This window comes from Eriocheir sinensis, unplaced genomic scaffold (assembly GCF_024679095.1).
Source record: "Eriocheir sinensis breed Jianghai 21 unplaced genomic scaffold, ASM2467909v1 Scaffold195, whole genome shotgun sequence".
Lineage (NCBI taxonomy): Eukaryota > Metazoa > Arthropoda > Malacostraca > Decapoda > Varunidae > Eriocheir > Eriocheir sinensis.
This window is the reverse complement of record NW_026111350.1, coordinates 416631-435000: the sequence shown is the minus strand read 5'-3', so window position 1 is coordinate 435000 and position 18370 is coordinate 416631. Positions and strand designations below refer to the sequence as shown.

The 18370-nt window shown below is 46.7% G+C and overlaps 2 long non-coding RNA genes across 2 annotated transcripts in view; both read left to right on the top strand.

Annotated features, from left to right (window-relative positions):
- LOC126990740 (uncharacterized) overlaps nucleotides 1–11046 on the top strand; it is a 30199-nt gene extending 19153 nt beyond the window's left edge. The window contains exons 4-5 of the long non-coding RNA XR_007744698.1: nucleotides 6603–6719; nucleotides 11019–11046. This is a non-coding gene — a long non-coding RNA (uncharacterized LOC126990740). The remainder of the gene's footprint in view (nucleotides 1–6602; nucleotides 6720–11018) is intronic.
- An 874-nt stretch (nucleotides 11047–11920) lies between these two features.
- On the top strand, nucleotides 11921–15659 carry LOC126990742 (uncharacterized). Its single transcript, XR_007744700.1, has 4 exons — nucleotides 11921–12763; nucleotides 13194–13327; nucleotides 14464–14622; nucleotides 14917–15659. It is a non-coding gene; the product is annotated as an uncharacterized LOC126990742 (long non-coding RNA).
- Nucleotides 15660–18370: the final 2711 nt, after the last annotated feature.

The window sequence follows — 18370 nt, the reverse complement described above, 5'->3', positions numbered from 1 at the left end:
GTGGTTGGGATGTACGGTGTAAGGAGGGCGCACAATCTCTTTGCGATGTTGTAGGTAGGGGTTGGGATTTGAGATATTATTGGTCTCAATTTGTTGCCTGGCTTGTGAGTCTTGACATTGCCATAGCAGTTTCCCATCTCATATTCGCCGGTGAGTCGGTCGAACTTGACGTCGCAGGTGGAGTTATTTTTCGCTATTAGTTTGTTGAGTCTTTTCTTGAGGGCTTCCGTCGGGTTTCTTGTTATTTTCTTAAACTTGGTTGTGTCGCTGAGGATGTTGTCAATCTTGCTTAAGTATTCCTTGGTGTCGATGAGAACGTTGGGAACGCCACGTCCCTCTTGAGGAGGCTGATATTGATGATCTCGCATTTGCTTTGGTTTGGTATTAGTTTAAGCTCCTCACACTGAAGATGAGCTGTGGTGATTTGTTCTTGGACTGGGTTATTTTGCAGGTCGGTTGCTTTGGTCACTGCGTATACAGTGACGTCATCAACAAACTTGGCTTTACACGATGACTGAAGCAGAAGACTGTTGATAACTGCTTGGGAAATGACTGGCCCAATGCATGTTCCCTGGGGCACTCCGCAGGTTGTTGGCAGCCACTCAGATGTCTCGCCGTAATATCTTGTGCACTGCTGTCTGTCACTAAGGAAGGATGTTATGAACGGCAGCAGTGAAGTTCTGCATCCGAGGTGGTGTAGGTGGGTCACTGCTACACTGTGATCCATGTTATCAAATGCTTTTTTGAAGTCAATGAGACACAGTTGGGCTACAGTGTCTCTTTGCTCCAAGCCTTTAAGTATGGGGTCCAAGAGGTACACCATGTACAGCGTGGTGGAGCGCCCCTTCAAGTTTCCAAACTGCTGGTGGTCGATTTTGTGTAGAATGTCTGCAAGAACCAGGTTTGCTGCGTGGCCCTCCAACGTCTTTCCGAGTGTGTCTGTGAGTGACACAGGCCGTAGTTGTCCAAGGCTGGTAACATTTGGAGCTTTGGGGAGTCCTGTCACTGTCGAGCTCTTCCATCGTGTAGGGCAAGATGGTAAGCAGCTGTTGTACATGATCTCCAAAGGTTGACACAGTTCATACGCAAACTCCTTTATTAGTTTTAACGGGAGTTCACCGGGGGAGTGTCTTTCCTTGTTTTTATTTTCTTTAAGTCTTTATATATGTGTAGTTTAGAATAACGAGGCGGAGGAAGCGATGGCTGGTGGGCCGGTACTACACCTGGGCCGATGGGTGGGTAGTTTGTACATATGGCAGCGAAGTGTTCGTTAATCATATTTGCAATTTGTCGATGGTCATCAAGGTTAAAAGCCGAAAGATTCACTGGTGTGCGTTTGGGTTCAGTTAACATTGTGATACATTTATTAAGACCACTTTCATTTTGCACTGACTCAAAAATATTCAACCTTTGCTTGTTTGATTTTCCTTTTTGAAGCAGAATTATGTTCACGATATCGCTCTGTGTGACGTTGGTTGTACACACGGCGCTTTTTGTTTATCAGACGTTTTATTTCTGGGGTCATCCACGGTTTGTCATTATCTCGTTTTCGCCAAGATTTAAGTGTTAATGTGTTTCATACTGGTGCTTCAGGACGGCGAACAGTGCATTTTCTTGTTGTTCCACGGTTGGCATTATTTGTAAGAACGACCAGTCCACTGCCGTGATCCAGAATCCGAAGCTCCTCACGGACGAATCCTTGAACGGTCTGTATTGGAAGGTGCGATGTTGTGGGGGAGGTGGTAGTGCTGTAGGTCTTACCAAAACACATTTATGTCTACTAAGACCAATAGGGGCAGATATTCAGGAGAACAATAATCTGAGTGCATGTCTGTTAAAATCAAGTCTATCCTGAGTTTTCATGGGTCGGCTGAGTCACTAGGTTTCATATATGGAGCATCACACTCTGTTCTTATCAAGACCATTAAAATCACCAGCAATAACCACCTTGCAATCAGTGTGCGTTGAACGGAATAAATCAACACTAGACACCACACGGTTAGTCAGTCCGTCATGGACAGGGGAATCTGGTGGGTAGTACAATACACACAATAATATTTGTCCTATTCTCCTAACACTTTTCAAAGGCACCCATAAACACTCTAACTGTGGAGGAACAGCGATTGGTGCTTGTACAGCATTCATGGGCTGTCTTACGTACACACGCCGCCACCACGGCTGCCTCGGTGTTTGTGAAACAAATCATAGTTACTAAGTTCGTACATGAATGATGGTTTATTGATTGAAAACCAGGTCTCACTTATTGTGATAACATCGGGATCCTTTTGCTCAGCGACCAGACATAACTGCTCAAATTTATTAGTAATACTTGTGGGATTGGTCAAAAGCATCGAGGGGGGTTGGGAGGGTATGGGGTTGGGTTGTCTAGGGATGGGGGTGAGAAAGCGGTGTGATATGGAAGGGGGGCTGGGGGAGGGGTCACGGGGCTGGGTTATGTGTGTGTGTGTGTGTGTGTGTGTGTGTTAACACAAGAGAGCAGCAGGGCGAGTAATGGGATCAGTGTCCCCTCCCACCTCCCCGTCATTATTTTGCACTAATTTTCTCCATCGTCTAAAGTTTACTGCAAGCAAGTAACAGAAAGGAAACGAGGTGCCTTGGCGTTGATGGAGCCTTGGTGGTGTGTTGGCACCGTAGCCTGTGACAAGTATATTAGTAGGTCGAACAGCTTACGACGTTCAGGAGGCAGCGTCCCTCCCTGCAGGCAAGGGTCACGCGAGGAAGGGATTTGTGGGTAAGAGAGAGACTTCCTCAACTACTGCCAATATTTTTCTGCAACACTAAGTATTCTTACCCTGAAATAGAAGCGTTTTTAGCCTCACGTGCCTGTAGTAGCGACGTCCAGAATCCCGGACAAACTTTGGGGGTAGAAATCCACATATAGGAATGGTACAAAGTTTATTTAAAAAATGTTCACTTAAATTAGATGTTATTCTTAACTCTTTGAACTATGAAATAACTAAGCATGCTGTGGGTCTTGCCCTCCTCCTCCTGTTGTTTCTTTCCTCTTCCTCCCTGTCTTGTTGCAAAATGGTGTTGATAGAAATGTCATCTGTGACCTCACAAGCTCCATCCCCTCCTCCAGCGTCACATCACCACCTCCAGACACACACAGACTTTACTTTTCTAAATACATCTTGCTAAATTATAGGTGTGTCTTATACTCCGGTGCATCTTATGTGGCGGGACACACGCTACCTTAGAAATTAGTAAATGTACTTTCCAAGGAAAAGATTGGACAAAGCGCATCAGATCTAAGTGCTGAGTGTGTCTGGCTACACCAGTGGTCTGCACATTAGCCAAAAGGAAAGAATAGATAAAAATGTTGAGGGGAGTCTGTAGATTAAGCCGCACAGTGTTGTTTGGGGGGAGGTCTGTGTCATACTTCACCTACCCTTTCCAGTAATGGGTCGTTGTGTCATCTTCACCTACCCTTTCCAGTAATAGGTCTGTGTCATCTTCACCTACCCTTTCCAGTAATAGGTCTGTGTCATCTTCACCTACCCTTTCCAGTAATAGGTCTGTGTCATCTTCACCTACCCTTTCCAGTAATAGGTCTGTGTCATCTTCACCTACCCTTTCCAGTAATAGGTCTGTGCCTTCACCTACCCTTTCCAGTAATAGGTCTGTGCCTTCACCTACCATTTCCAGTAATAGGTCTGTGTCATCTTCACCTACCCTTTCCAGTAACAGGTCTGTGCCTTCACCTACCCTTTCCAGTAACAGGTCTGTGTCATCTTCACCTACCCTTTCCAGTAACAGGTCTGTGCCTTCACCTACCCTTTCCAGTAACAGGTCTGTGCCTTCACCTACCCTTTCCAGTAACAGGTCTGTGCCTTCACCTACCCTTTCCAGTAACAGGTCTGTGTCATCTTCACCTACCCTTTCCAGTAATAGGTCTGTGTCATCTTCACCTACCCTTTCCAGTAATAGGTCTGTGTCATCTTCACCTACCCTTTCCAGTAATAGGTCTGTGCCTTCACCTACCCTTTCCAGTAATAGGTCTGTGTCATCTTCACCTACCCTTTCCAGTAATAGGTCTGTGTCATCTTCACCTACCCTTTCCAGTAATAGGTCTGTGTCATCTTCACCTACCCTTTCCAGTAATAGGTCTGTATCATCTTCACCTACCCTTTCCAGTAATAGGTCTGTGTCATCTTCACCTACCCTTTCCAGTAATAGGTCTGTGTCATCTTCACCTACCCTTTCCAGTAATAGGTCTGTCATCTTCACCTACCCTTTCCAGTAATAGGTCTGTGTCATCTTCACCTACCCTTTCCAGTAATAGGTCTGTGTCATCTTCACCTACCCTTTCCAGTAATAGGTCTGTGTCATCTTCACCTACCCTTTCCAGTAATGGGTCTGTGTCATCTTCACCTACCCTTTCCAGTAATAGGTCTGTGTCATCTTCACCTACCCTTTCCAGTAATAGGTCTGTGTCATCTTCACCTACCCTTTCCAGTAATAGGTCTGTGTCATCTTCACCTACCCTTTCCAGTAATAGGTCTGTGCCTTCACCTACCCTTTCCAGTAATAGGTCTGTGTCATCTTCACCTACCCTTTCCAGTAATAGGTCTGGTCCTTCACCTACCCTTTCCAGTAATAGGTCTGTGTCATCTTCACCTACCCTTTCCAGTAATAGGTCTGTGCCTTCACCTACCCTTTCCAGTAATAGGTCTGTGTCATCTTCACCTACCCTTTCCAGTAATAGGTCTGTGTCATCTTCACCTACCCTTTCCAGTAATAGGTCTGTGTCATCTTCACCTACCCTTTCCAGTAATAGGTCTGTGCCTTCACCTACCCTTTCCAGTAATAGGTCTGTGTCATCTTCACCTACCCTTTCCAGTAATAGGTCTGTGTCATCTTCACCTACCCTTTCCAGTAATAGGTCTGTGTCATCTTCACCTACCCTTTCCAGTAATAGGTCTGTGTCATCTTCACCTACCCTTTCCAGTAATAGGTCTGTGTCATCTTCACCTACCCTTTCCAGTAATAGGTCTGTGTCATCTTCACCTACCCTTTCCAGTAATAGGTCTGTGCCTTCACCTACCCTTTCCAGTAATAGGTCTGTGTCATCTTCACCTACCCTTTCCAGTAATAGGTCTGTGTCATCTTCACCTACCCTTTCCAGTAATAGGTCTGTGTCATCTTCACCTACCCTTTCCAGTAATAGGTCTTTGTCATCTTCACCTACCCTTTCCAGTAATAGGTCTGTGCCTTCACCTACCCTTTCCAGTAATAGGTCTGTGCCTTCACCTACCCTTTCCAGTAATAGGTCTGTGTCATCTTCACCTACCCTTTCCAGTAATAGGTCTGTGTCATCTTCACCTACCCTTTCCAGTAATAGGTCTGTGTCATCTTCACCTACCCTTTCCAGTAATAGGTCTGTGTCATCTTCACCTACCCTTTCCAGTAATAGGTCTGTGCCTTCACCTACCCTTTCCAGTAATAGGTCTGTGTCATCTTCACCTACCCTTTCCAGTAATAGGTCTGTGTCATCTTCACCTACCCTTTCCAGTAATAGGTCTGTGTCATCTTCACCTACCCTTTCCAGTAATAGGTCTGTGCCTTCACCTACCCTTTCCAGTAATAGGTCTGTGTCATCTTCACCTACCCTTTCCAGTAATAGGTCTGTGTCATCTTCACCTACCCTTTCCAGTAATAGGTCTGTGTCATCTTCACCTACCCTTTCCAGTAATAGGTCTGTGTCATCTTCACCTACCCTTTCCAGTAATAGGTCTGTGCCTTCACCTACCCTTTCCAGTAACAGGTCTGTGTCATCTTCACCTACCCTTTCCAGTAATAGGTCTGTGTCATCTTCACCTACCCTTTCCAGTAATAGGTCTGTGTCATCTTCACCTACCCTTTCCAGTAATAGGTCTGTGTCATCTTCACCCTTTTCCAGTAATAGGTCTGTGTCATCTTCACCTACCCTTTCCAGTAATAGGTCTGTGTCATCTTCACCTACCCTTTCCAGTAATAGGTCTGTGTCATCTTCACCTACCCTTTCCAGTAATAGGTCTGTATCATCTTCACCTACCCTTTCCAGTAATAGGTCTGTGTCATCTTCACCTACCCTTTCCAGTAATAGGTCTGTGTCATCTTCACCTACCCTTTCCAGTAATAGGTCTGTGTCATCTTCACCTACCCTTTCCAGTAATAGGTCTGTGTCATCTTCACCTACCCTTTCCAGTAATAGGTCTGTGCCTTCACCTACCCTTTCCAGTAACAGGTCTGTGTCATCTTCACCTACCCTTTCCAGTAATAGGTCTGTGTCATCTTCACCTACCCTTTCCAGTAATAGGTCTGTGTCATCTTCACCTACCCTTTCCAGTAATAGGTCTGTGTCATCTTCACCTACCCTTTCCAGTAATAGGTCTGTGTCATCTTCACCTACCCTTTCCAGTAATAGGTCTGTGTCATCTTCACCTACCCTTTCCAGTAATAGGTCTGTGTCACCTGATTCCTCCAAGTCATTCATTGGTTCATATCCTGCAAGCAGACCTTCTCCCTCCTCTTGTACAGAACTGAATGTATTGATATTTGATGTGAGTGTGAGGAAGTGACCCTGTGTGTTGTTGCAGGCATTACCTGGGGGGCATGCTGCTTGACCTCCCCTGCAGGGTCGCCTTGCTGCCCTGGAACCTCCCGGCACACTTCTCACACTTCCCAGAACAGCACCTCATCCACTGCCCCTCAAGGTGGGTGTATGTGCAGCCCGACAGCCTGCTTTTTCCCAGGTAGACAGATCATTGTCATCATCATCATCATCATCGTCATCACCATCATAACCATCATCGTCATCATCATCATCATAACCATCATCATCATCATCAGCATCATCATCATCACCATCATCGTCATCATCATCATCACCATCATCGTCAGCATCAAGAGTATCAAGACGCCTCTCCAATTGAAACTGAGCCTCTCTTTTTGGCCTCCTGTGCTGACTTCCTTCAGCTGGAGCAGTGCTTGATAGTCTGCTGTCTCATTTTTGTGGCTTCCACTGCCGTAAAAAAATCACCATCATCATCATTCTCAGAGAAAGTAGAGTCCTTTCCAAGTCTCTGAGTGTGTCCAGCCAGCCTCACTCTGCCTGCAGGCACTGTTCAGGCTTCAGCAGGCCCTCTGGTCAGGCCCAGGGTCTGTAGGCCATTCTGCACTGTGTCATCATGTCTGCCTTAGTTACCCTCCACCTCAGCTGCAGTGTATCCTCATCTAATGTAGGTTTTTGTATCTGTGCCTCCAACTTGTTAGAGAAAGTTTGTGTTGCAGGGACTAGAGGAAACTTTTTCTTTGGCCCCTTCTCTAAATCCCCTCTTTTTCTCCCCTTCACTCGTGAGTGCCCTTACGTAGCCACATAGAAATTAGAAAATACACCCTGCTGCCGTTCACTAAGTTAGAAAAATATAATGTGAGCACAGTGGAATTTGAGAAAAACAACACTTTATTGACCTCAAGAGAGAAGTGCGCACACACCAAGCCTGAGGGGAGGGAGAGACTGGCTAAAAACCTTCCAAGTTGAGGGAACTCACAACACATCTCATTAACTTACTAGTGTTCTGCATTGCCTCCTCTTCTTGCCGCTGCAGGATGTTTCTCTTAACCTGTCCACTGCGATTGTCACGGATTTTACCTTCACTGTTAGCCTGGTAACACACACCCAGGTCTTTCTCTGGCTCTGTGGTGGATAGTGGAGTGTTTCCCATGTGGTATTGGTATGGTGGATATCCCCTCCCAAGGTGCAGGACCTTACACTTTTCTTCATTGAATTGTAGCAGCCACTTTTTGCTCCATTTCTGTATCTTGGTGAGGTCTTCTGGTAGGAAATCCCCAGTCAAGGGGTTAATGTGCAAAGTGGCAGGTGCCTGTCTGCCTTGGTTTCCTTGGTCTGTGTCCATGCAAGTGGAGACGGAGACTGCTTCTTCCAGCTGCCTCACCACCTCATTGGGAAGCGTTGTTGGCTGTGATCAACACCTTCTGGCACTCCACATGACTCAGAATGGGATGCAGGAAGCATAGCCTTGGCCTCCTCCTCCACCTACACCTCCTCCTCCACCTCCGCTTGTTGTTTTCTTTCCTCATCCTCCTGTCTTGTTTCATAATGGTGTTAACAGAAATGTCATCCCCTCACAGCTCCTCCCTCCTCCAGCGTCACACCACCACCTCCAGGCAGGTTCGGGCAGCAGCAGCAGCCTCTATGCAGTGTGTGCCACAAAATGGGCCTGGGAGTAGCAGGAGGGGGCAGGGTGGGGAAGGGGCGGCCTGAGGCAAGGAGGGCAGGTGCTGAGTAGTTAGTGGCTGAGAGCGAGAGACATCAAGCGTTACAGTAATTTTTCTGTGGTTGAGTTAGAGTTCCCTACAGTGGCATCAGGCCCGGGTTAGATGAAGGTCCTGTTACAATAAACTGCGTAAGGTGAAAAGTTTTGCTTAGTCGGCGCAACATCTGTGGTCATATGCCGAAGAGAGACAGGAGGGGGAAGGAATTATAGAAGGGAACAGATCCCAGGAGACGGGACACAACCCCAGATTAATACCTGGTACCCATTCACTGCTGGGTGGACAGGGGCGTAGGGTATCGGAAAAGCTGCCCAAATTTTTCCACTCCGCCTGGGAATCGAACCCGGGCTCTCAATTGTGAGCCGAGTGTGCTAACCACTGCACCACGAAGCCCCCTCTGTGTAAGATGAGGATAAACTGTACGGCCTCTCTCACCCTCACCCTGACACCCTTCACTCCTCTCCATCCATACAGCCAAAGCACCTCAGTAACCAAGGGTATGTAGGTCTTTCTGTACTGTATCATCCTGTGTCTTCTGTGATCTTCCTCCACCAACACTACCCATCACCTGCTGCCTCCCTCACCCTCACCCTGACACCCTTCACTCCTCTCCATCCATACAGCCAAAGCACCTCAGTAACCAAGGGTATGTAGGTCTTTCTGTACTGTATCATCCTGTGTCTTCTTTGGTCTGCCTCCACCAACACTACCCATCACCTGCTGCCTCCCTCACCCTTCACTCCTCTCCATCCATACAGCCAAAGCACCTCAGTGTACCAAGGGTCTGTAGGTCTTTCTGTACTGTATCATCCTGTGTCTTCTTTGGTCTGCCCAACACACCCATAATCTCACTGTGTCACCTCACCCATTCTCTCCTCCTGTCCAGACCACCTCAGTCTTCCCCTCCTCAGTACAACACTTCACACAGCCAAGACTCATCCCACCTCTCAGACCATTCACCGTGATTTAGTATGCAGTGTCACCGTGATTTCTGGGACTAATTCTCCAACCAACAGGGGAGTAAGATAGAAGCTGTGTCTGATATTGGTTGAAATCTTGCCTCTCCTGCCAGGGCAAAATAAAGTACACAAAATATCTGAAGTGACAAGATGGGAATGCAGTGATTGGAAGACAGGCTCAACAGGCTGGTATTAGAAATGTAAGGATGATGAGACGATTGTGATGCAGTGATTGGAAGACAGGCTCAACAGTCTGTGATAGGAAATGTAAGGATGAGAGACGAGTGGGAATTTAAGGGAATAGGAAGAGATCTAATGTGAGGAAGGAAGTGTCCAGTGAGAGACTGGTACAAGCAGAGGTACAGAAGGAAGGTGAGAGAGTATTTGGCAGAGCAAGAGTAGGAGTGAAACACAGTGCTGGAGTGAGTGAGGATGTGAGAGTCTTAACCCTTGGCTGCAGATTTCCTGCCAGAACACCTCACCAAGCTACAGGACAGGAGCAAAAAGTGACTACAATGCAGTGAAGAAAAATGTAAAGTCCTGCACCTTGGGAGGAAATCCAGCACACCAATACCACATAGAATGCCCACTATCCACCACAGAGGCAGAAGAAGGCCTGGTACTGTATGTTTACAGGATAACAGTGAAGGAATCCAGCACACCAATACCACATGGGAAATGTCCACTATCCACCACAGAGGCAGAGAAAGACCTGGGACTGTATGTTACCAGGATAACAGTGAAGGATATCCAGTACACCAATACCACATGGGAAATGCTCCACTATCCACCACAGAGGCAGAGAAAACCTGGTACTGTATGTTACCAGGATAACAGTGAAGATATCCAGTACACCAATACCACATAGAAATGCTATACCACTATCCACCACAGAGGCAGAGAAAAGACCTGGGACTGTATGTTACCAGGATAACAGTGAAGGGATATCAGTACACCAATACCATAGGAAATGCTCCTATCCACCACAGAGGCAGAGAAAGACCTGGGACTGTATGTTACCAGGATAACAGTGAAGGGATATCAGCACACCAATACCACATGGAAATGCTCACTATCCACCACAGAGGCAGAAAGACCTGGTACTGTATGTTACCAGGATAACAGTGAAGGGATATCCAGTACACCAATACCACATGGAAATGCTCCACACCATCCACCACAGAGGCAGAGAAAGACCTGGTACTGTATGTTCCAGGATAACAGTGAAGGGATATCAGCACACCAATACCACAGGAAACACTCCACTATCCACCACAGAGGCAGATAAAGACCTGGGTACTGTATGTTACCAGGATAACAGTGAAGGCAATTGCAGCGAACAGGTTGAGAAGAGTTCAGTGTCAAGGGCAGCCTGGGACGTGAAGTGGGACACAAAGGTGTGAAGAGGAAGGGAGGGAATGCATGCTGGACAGACGATACAAAATGAACAGTTAAGGAACAGTAGGGAAGTAGACAGGTATATGACTATTTTTGGTAGAGTGAAAGCATCAACAAACTGTTTAGAGAACGAAAAGCTTTCTGAAAGAAGTCGAGATAAATTGGGGACTTCAGCGGAAGTCACACAACTTTAGGCCTATGAATCACCTGGTTTTAGGATGCTTTTTTCCTGAAACTTGCTTCACCGCACAATATGTTTTGACTGTCAGGATGCCTTGATTTTGTCCAGCTCTTCTGAGTCTGCAACATCCTGAGGCTGTCCACACAAATGCCGGTAATGGTGAGACTGTTCTATTGCAGAGGTTGTTGAGTCACTCTTCACGTCCTCCCCCTGCAGGCCGCTTCACTGTGGCTTCATTGTCCTTTCGTCCATCACATCAACTGTTTCCAAAGGCCAAACAGGTACAGTCATAAACTGTCCTTGACAGCCCATTATTTCTCTGCTATAGGATGAAGGTCTTTCATATTTTATAAGTCCATTTGTCTCTGTGTCTGATGTTAATACTTCATCCTGCCCCACAAAGCTTCTAATTTCACGTCCTGCTTCTCTGTCTGCCCTGACTTACACGCTGGCTGGGTGGGTTCCTCAGCGAGGTGCATGAGATGAAGTGCACAAGTCCAAGCCTCACCTTTCATAGGCACCCATTCAGCTTGGGTGCAGAGTTTATGAAGCACATTTTAGGGCTGAATATGCACAGTTCATTTTGTAGGCCTGCCTTGTCTCCTCCAAGGTGTTAAGAACATAACTATGTGATTGCTGAGTCTATTCCATTCTAAATTGAAACCATCCTGTTAATAAAGCCTAATAGCTTCACACTCTGATCTGCCTCCCCTTATACTACATTGTAACTCTCATCAGATTAGTAATGCATGACTTTCCTTTAAAGGAGAAAGCTGAAAGTAAATGTCAACAAGAGTAAAGTGATGGTTTGTGAGTGAAGTAGAAGTGAGGTTGTAGATTTTGTATGCCCATATAAATTAGAATTGAATGTGAAAAGAATGCAAAATAATTTTGAATGGTGAAGAAATGGAGGAGGTAAATGAGTTTAAGTACCTTGGATCAGTTAATGTGTAAGCATGGTGGTATGGAGGAGAGACAAGAGAAAGGGCATTACAAGGAAGAAGGGTGGTAGGGTCTTTGGGACGAATCATGAATGGCAGAAGTGTGAGCATGGAGGTAAAGAGGGATTTGAGAGATACAATAATAGCACCAACCCTCACATATGCAAGTGAAACGTGGGCCTGGAATGAAAGTCAGAGGTCTAGAGTGCAGGCAGTGGAAATTAGTTATTTGAGGAGTGCTTGTGGTGTGAGTAGAATGGATGGAATGAGTAATGAAAGTGTGTACGAGCATTTTGGAATGTGTCACGGGGGTGAAGGGAAGAAGCGTGGAGTGGTGGAAGAAGTGAAGCGACAGACTTTAAAGTGGTTTGGCCACATGGAGTGAATGGAGGAGAGTAAGATGACCAGAAGGGTGTATGTGAGTGAGATAGAGGGAGGGAATGCTAGAGGACGACCTCCAGTGAAATGGAGGGATAGGGTGCAAGAGTACATTAGGGAGAGGGGGGAAAGATCTTTGAGAAACTTTGAGCAGGCAAGGAGGGAGTGTCTGGATAGAGGAAGATGGAAGCTCTTCTGCCGTGGCCATCCCCTGGTGGGAGCTCCTAGGAGCAGGCGTCGATGAAATGATGATGATGATGATGATGGGTCTAGAACAATGTTTTCAAAGTCACAATCAACAAACTAGCTCTGTCTTGCCCCTAACCTTAAAAATCAACAAAAAATGAGAACACGCCAGGTTTGCCAAGACCCCCAAAGCTCCCCCAGTAACAAATAAGATCACTAGGTTTTGCCGAAGTCAACACTAAACCTTCTTCCTCCTCTTCCTCCTCCTCTCAGACCAACCGCACGTGCAGGACATGCCAGGCTCTGATGTCCAGTGTGGAGGAGATCGGAATTCCTATCATGAGGGAGACACACAGCCGCACCACACCCTCACCGGACGCCAGCAAGCTATTGCCATCCTGTAGTCGCCACACCTCCAGGTTGGTCGTGGCTTGGGGGGGAACCGTACATTTTCTCCTCAGTTCTGTGTCTTAATTTTAGGTTTGTTTGTACATCAAGCTTGATATTTGCCATCCTGAAGTCCCCCTCACTGTCATGACTACTCTTGCTCATTCCTATGCTCTCCAGATCCCTTATGCAAGGGTTAACCACCATGTTCATTCTTTCATCCCTATTCTATCCAAATCCCTTATGCAAGAGTCAAACAGCATCTTCATTATTTCATCCCTGTACTGTCCAAATTCCTTATACAAGAGTGTTCCAGCATCTTCATTCTTTTATCCCTTCCACTGGTAAACTCTGAAACAGCAATAGCCTCCCTTTGTCTGTATTTTTACTCCTGCTCATCCCTATACTATCCTGATCCCTTATGCAAGAGTTGAGCAGCAGCATCTTCATTCCTTCATCCAGCAGGGAGTTCTCCAGGCACACGCCAGCATTGCCGCCAAGGACTTCACACTGCACTGCCCGAAACACCCGTCGAGGGTGATGAGGATGAGGAGACAGTCAAGATTGTGCAGTGGGTGAAGAGCAATGAGCCAATGGTAGGAATCTTGTCTCTCTGTCTGTATCTTAAATGTATTTGCCCTTCACTTACCCTGTTTGAAAAGTCTCTTGTCATAGAAGTTGCTGCTGGGACTTTGATGGAGTGGTTTGTGATCCTGGTGATGGCTTTACATGGCTTTTGCATCTTGAGCGGGAAAACACCAATGAACACGGTTAGTCTTTTCTGTGGCCTTGGGAAACAGTCATGGTGGGAGCCTGACACGTTAAGGATGACCTCACTTTGTTGTAGAGAGTCTCATTAGTAAGGAAGCATGTATGAATTTTCTGAGGCAAGACCTATAGTAACTGTTTGGGGCTTTGTTAGGTTAGGTTAGGTTAGCTTCTCAATATTCTGATGTAATAAATATTCTAGGCGAGTACAGGCTGATTCAGTGTTTTAAAGAGACAGCCAGCACCTCACAACAGTCATCTGAGGCAGTGCACTTGAAAAGAATGGCACTTCCTTCTTTTTATTTATTTTTTCTTTGGTCGAGATGGAAGTCATGGCCACCCAGTTGAAGAATCATTATGTAAGACACTGTATTTCTGTGCCTCAGTCTGTGTTGAGTTCCCTGACCCTTGTGGCTGTTTGCCCAGTGCTTGCCACAGGAGGGAAAGGGAGCAGAGCCTATTGTGGGGAGTAGTAAGACTGGTTTTGTGGAATTTGTGTGTAGATGTGGTAGTGGGGTGTGTCTACTTCCTCTCCTTCCATACCTCCTCCTCTCTCAACTCTTGCTCAGTCCTATACTATCCAGATCCCTAATGCAAGAGTCAACCAGCATCTTCATTCTTTCATCCCTTTCGCTGGTAAACTCTGGAACAGCCTCCCTTCGTCTGTATTTCCACTCCTGCTCATCCCTATACTGTCCAAACCCTTTATGCAAGAGTTAACCAGCAACTTCATTCTTTCATCCCTTCCGCTGGTAAACTCTTTCCTTCCTTCCTCTTGTTCTTTTTCTTTCTTTCTCTTTCCTCCCTTCCTTTCCCTGGCTTCTGTTCCTTCTATCTCTCTGTCTATCTTGCCCTTGAACTCCCTCCTTTGCCCCCAATAAACTGAATACAAAACAAAAATTAATTTATGGAGGCAATGGCAGCGTCTTCAACATTAACACGTCCCTTCCTTACTTACCCCCAGGGAGCCACCATCAAGCAGGACGACCACTCCGGAGCCATCATCATCACCCGCATCATGCATGGCTGACTGCTCCGGCCTCATCCATGCTGCCGACGAGGTGCAGGGGTCAACACCTTCAATGTGGAGGGCAAGACACGGGCGGATGTCCACAAGATGCTGGTGAGGGAGGGAGGGAGAGGGAAGGGAAGGGAGGGAAGGGGGGAGGGAGGGAGGGAAGGATGAAGAGAGAGAGAGAGAGAGAGAGAGAGAGAGAGCCTATATGCCTGTGGGCTGTGGTAGTGACTGTGAGAGAGAGAGAGAGAGATAACTGTTGGTCAAATTTTATTCTCTCTTTTGCATTGCTTTTCCTGTATACTTGCTCTGGATGAAATAAAGCTATCATTACAATTATTAATATCATTATTTATTTTTCCGAGCCCACAAGTAACCAACCCACCTCCTGTCCCCTTCCAGGTGCAGGCGGAGGGCACCATGACCTTCAGGCTGCTCCCGGCCAGCACCTCGGTGCACCTCAGGGAGAGCAAGGTGAGGGTGCACGCCTACTTCCACTATGACCCCAAGGAGGACAACAAGCACATTCCCTGCAAGGAAGCCGGGCTGCCCTTCAACAAGCTGAACATCCTGCACATTGTGACCCAGGATGACCCCTACTGGTAAGCCCTGGTGACCTCATAATGAAGCTTTGTGGCTCTCAGGTGATCCAGTGTCCCGCTTGAGCTGCCCCACTCATGGGGAGCTATGCGGCTCAGGCCAACTGAGTGCTGGTGTGTGACATTGCCCCTGCAGCACCCTGCTAGACCAGAGGACTTGACCGCTGCAGTGGTGCATTCCGTCCACTGGTGAGTCACACAGCTCCCCGTGGGTGTGGGGGTGAAACACACTGACACTGGATCAGCTGGGCGCACCAAACACAGCGTTCCACACAGCAGCCCCATCACAGTGTTCCCTCAGCAGCTCTTATAGGCGACCCTTTACTGAAAACAACAATCACAGTCAAAGGAAACATTTGTAGAAGGTGCTGCAAAGGTGTCACTGGCCACTCACATAACTACATCGTCTGCCTTATGTACAAACACTGCCCCCCGTCTGCACAACAACAGGCCAGCCCGAGGCAGGGCTGCTGCAGCTCCAGAGGGGGCTGCCGTGTGTCTCGCTGGGTGTGGTGGTGGGGGTGGCAGTGGTCACGGTGGCAGAGGTCTGGGCCGGTACTTATAAAAGTTCATAGCGCTATGAATTTTTCATAAACCTTCAAAATGGCGGATATTTTTCATAAATATTTCATAAGCAGTTCATAAGCCTTAAGAAAAATTCATAAGCGTTAAGAAAAATTCATATGGTAAGACAGCGCGAGAGGTGTCATACGAGCTTATGAAATTTTCATAGGTACAAAGGACTGACTCTTCAACGGGTCACATGTACATGAAGGTTAAGATCAAGATCAAGGCATCATGGCTGGACAACAACAACAAGCCCGTGTACGTCAGCCAAGGGAATTTCGAGAAAGGAGAGACGTCCTGAATGAACTGAGTGATACAGAACTGATCAGAAGGTACCGACTTGATCGTGCTGGCATTGTTTTTGTGACAGACTTGGTGAGGCCCGTGTTACTGAGACCAACGGCGACCAACAAGGCTCTCACTCCCGAGCATAAAGTTTTAATAACCTTAAGGTACCTAGCGACAGGAAAATGCAGCTCTGTAATGGTGATGACTTGGGAGTGTCCCAACAGACAGTGAGCAGGGTCATCACGGAAACACTGGACGCCCTAAGTGCCCCACACATACTGAAAAGATTTATAAAGTTTCCCGCCAATCAAGATCTCCAGCAAAAAAAGACAGAATTCAGGGACGTTGCTGGCTTTCCTGAAGTGGTTGGTGTTATTGATGGAACTCACATCAGAATTATGAGACCAAGACAGTTTGAGGCAGAATATGTAAACCGCAAGAGATACCATAGTATAAATGTGCAGGTGGTTTTCGATGCCAAATACAAGATTACTGACTTAGAAGCGAAGTGGCCAGGCTCAGTTCATGATGCACGCATTTTGAATGAAAGTGGGCTCAAGAGGATGTTCGAGGCTCGTGCTGTTCCAGCTGGATGCCATCTGCTTGGGGACAGTGGGTACAGTAACAAAACTTGGCTGCTGACACCATATCTGCGACCTCAGCATGAATACCAGCTAGCCTACAATAGGTAAGATATGAAATAATCTGCATTCTTTGATGGGGTTGAGGCAGCAGCTACAGGGTCATCCATGGCGTCAAGAAACGAAAAGGCGTGCGGCGTGTGGCTCACTGGCTGACTGGCTGAGCGAATGTTTACCTCCGGCGGAGCGCCGTTGCTAAGGCTACAGTTTGTTTTGGATAATAACCTTATTTACTGCGAAGATATAGTGAAATTATTGCTTAATTAATATGGAAATGTGTTTTTTATGTCTATTTCCATATCTTCAGTGCTTCTATATCACTTAATAGAAAAAAATTGTATGCAGGGTTCCCACACTTGTCGGCGATCACGAAATCACCCATAGCTATGAACGTTATAGCTATGAAAGGGATATGAAACTTTCATAGTGCTTATGAAAAAAAATTATGAAACTTTCATAGTTATTACCAGATTTACGACTGAAATTTATGAAATTTTATAAGTACCAGCCCTGGGCTTTCAGTGAGCAAACACACTCCCAACATCTGTATTCAATAGAGAGCACACACAGTCAGAGCTTTTTCGTTGCCTTTCCTTATTGGTGGTTATGTTCATCTATAAATGTAGGTTGGGTTGTTTAAAGCACATGAGACAGAGCACAAAAAGGCATTTTCCAATGAGTTCTTGTCTGTTTTTATTTTTTATTAAAAATTTTCACCCAAACTTTGGTCCAACCATTTCAAATAGTCTGTTTGGACGGCGGATTTCTTGGGTCCTTTCCTCCCCTCTGCTCTGCCGCTCACTCCCAACACCTGTTTTTCCCTCTCATGTGTTAGCTACAGGTAACATAGGAGAGGGAAAAACAGGTGTTGAAGCTGTAACAGAGCAGAGGGAGAGAGGACCAGGAATCTACTGCCCAAATGGACCATTTGAAATGGTTGGACATTCAACCTCTTAACATCACTAGAGCCAGGGCCCCACTGTAGACCCTGAGTCCCCTCCATGGAGTATGAACACTAGGAGACAGTAAAGTAAGGGGAGGGCAGGGACAGAACAATGCCTGATTAGCTAACAAGAGGTGTGTGTTGCTTCTTGCCTTCAACTCACCAATGTCAGCAGGAGAAACAGTCTACACTACAAGTACCCTCAGCCCCTACCATCACGGCTGACATGCCCAATAAGCCCCACAGCCTCCCTCACCCTCCAGGCCAACATCAGCATCAGCTCCAATTTCTAACACTTGCTGTAGTATTGATGCACTGGGTCACCTTCATCAACACAACATAAATAACCTGAGGCAGGGATCAGTCACACCAGGAAGGGGGGGTGGCTGAGGGAATAAAGTCCCTATTTTTAAACATATCAGTGACTCAGTTTCCATTTGAAAAGCCTCTTGTAGCAGTTGCTGAAATTTTCATGGAGTGTTCTGTGATCCTGGAGACAGTGTTACACAACTTCTGCACCTTGGATGGGAAAAACAGCCACATGAACACCCGGTTCATCTCCTCTGTGGCCTTGGTTAACAGTCATAATGGGAGGCCGAGACGTTAAAAATAAGGACCTAAGTATCATGGCAGGGACCTCAGTGTGTTGGTGGCCATGTCTGGCTCATAGTGGTACCAGTGCAGAACGCCTTGTAAGGGTGCGTCCACACGGTCGAACAGTGTCTGTCGGACAAACGCTGTTACCAGTTAACAATGGAAAGCGGAAAGGCTCGCTGATGACGTCAGAAGCGAGCACCAAGAGGTGTACCAGACACTGC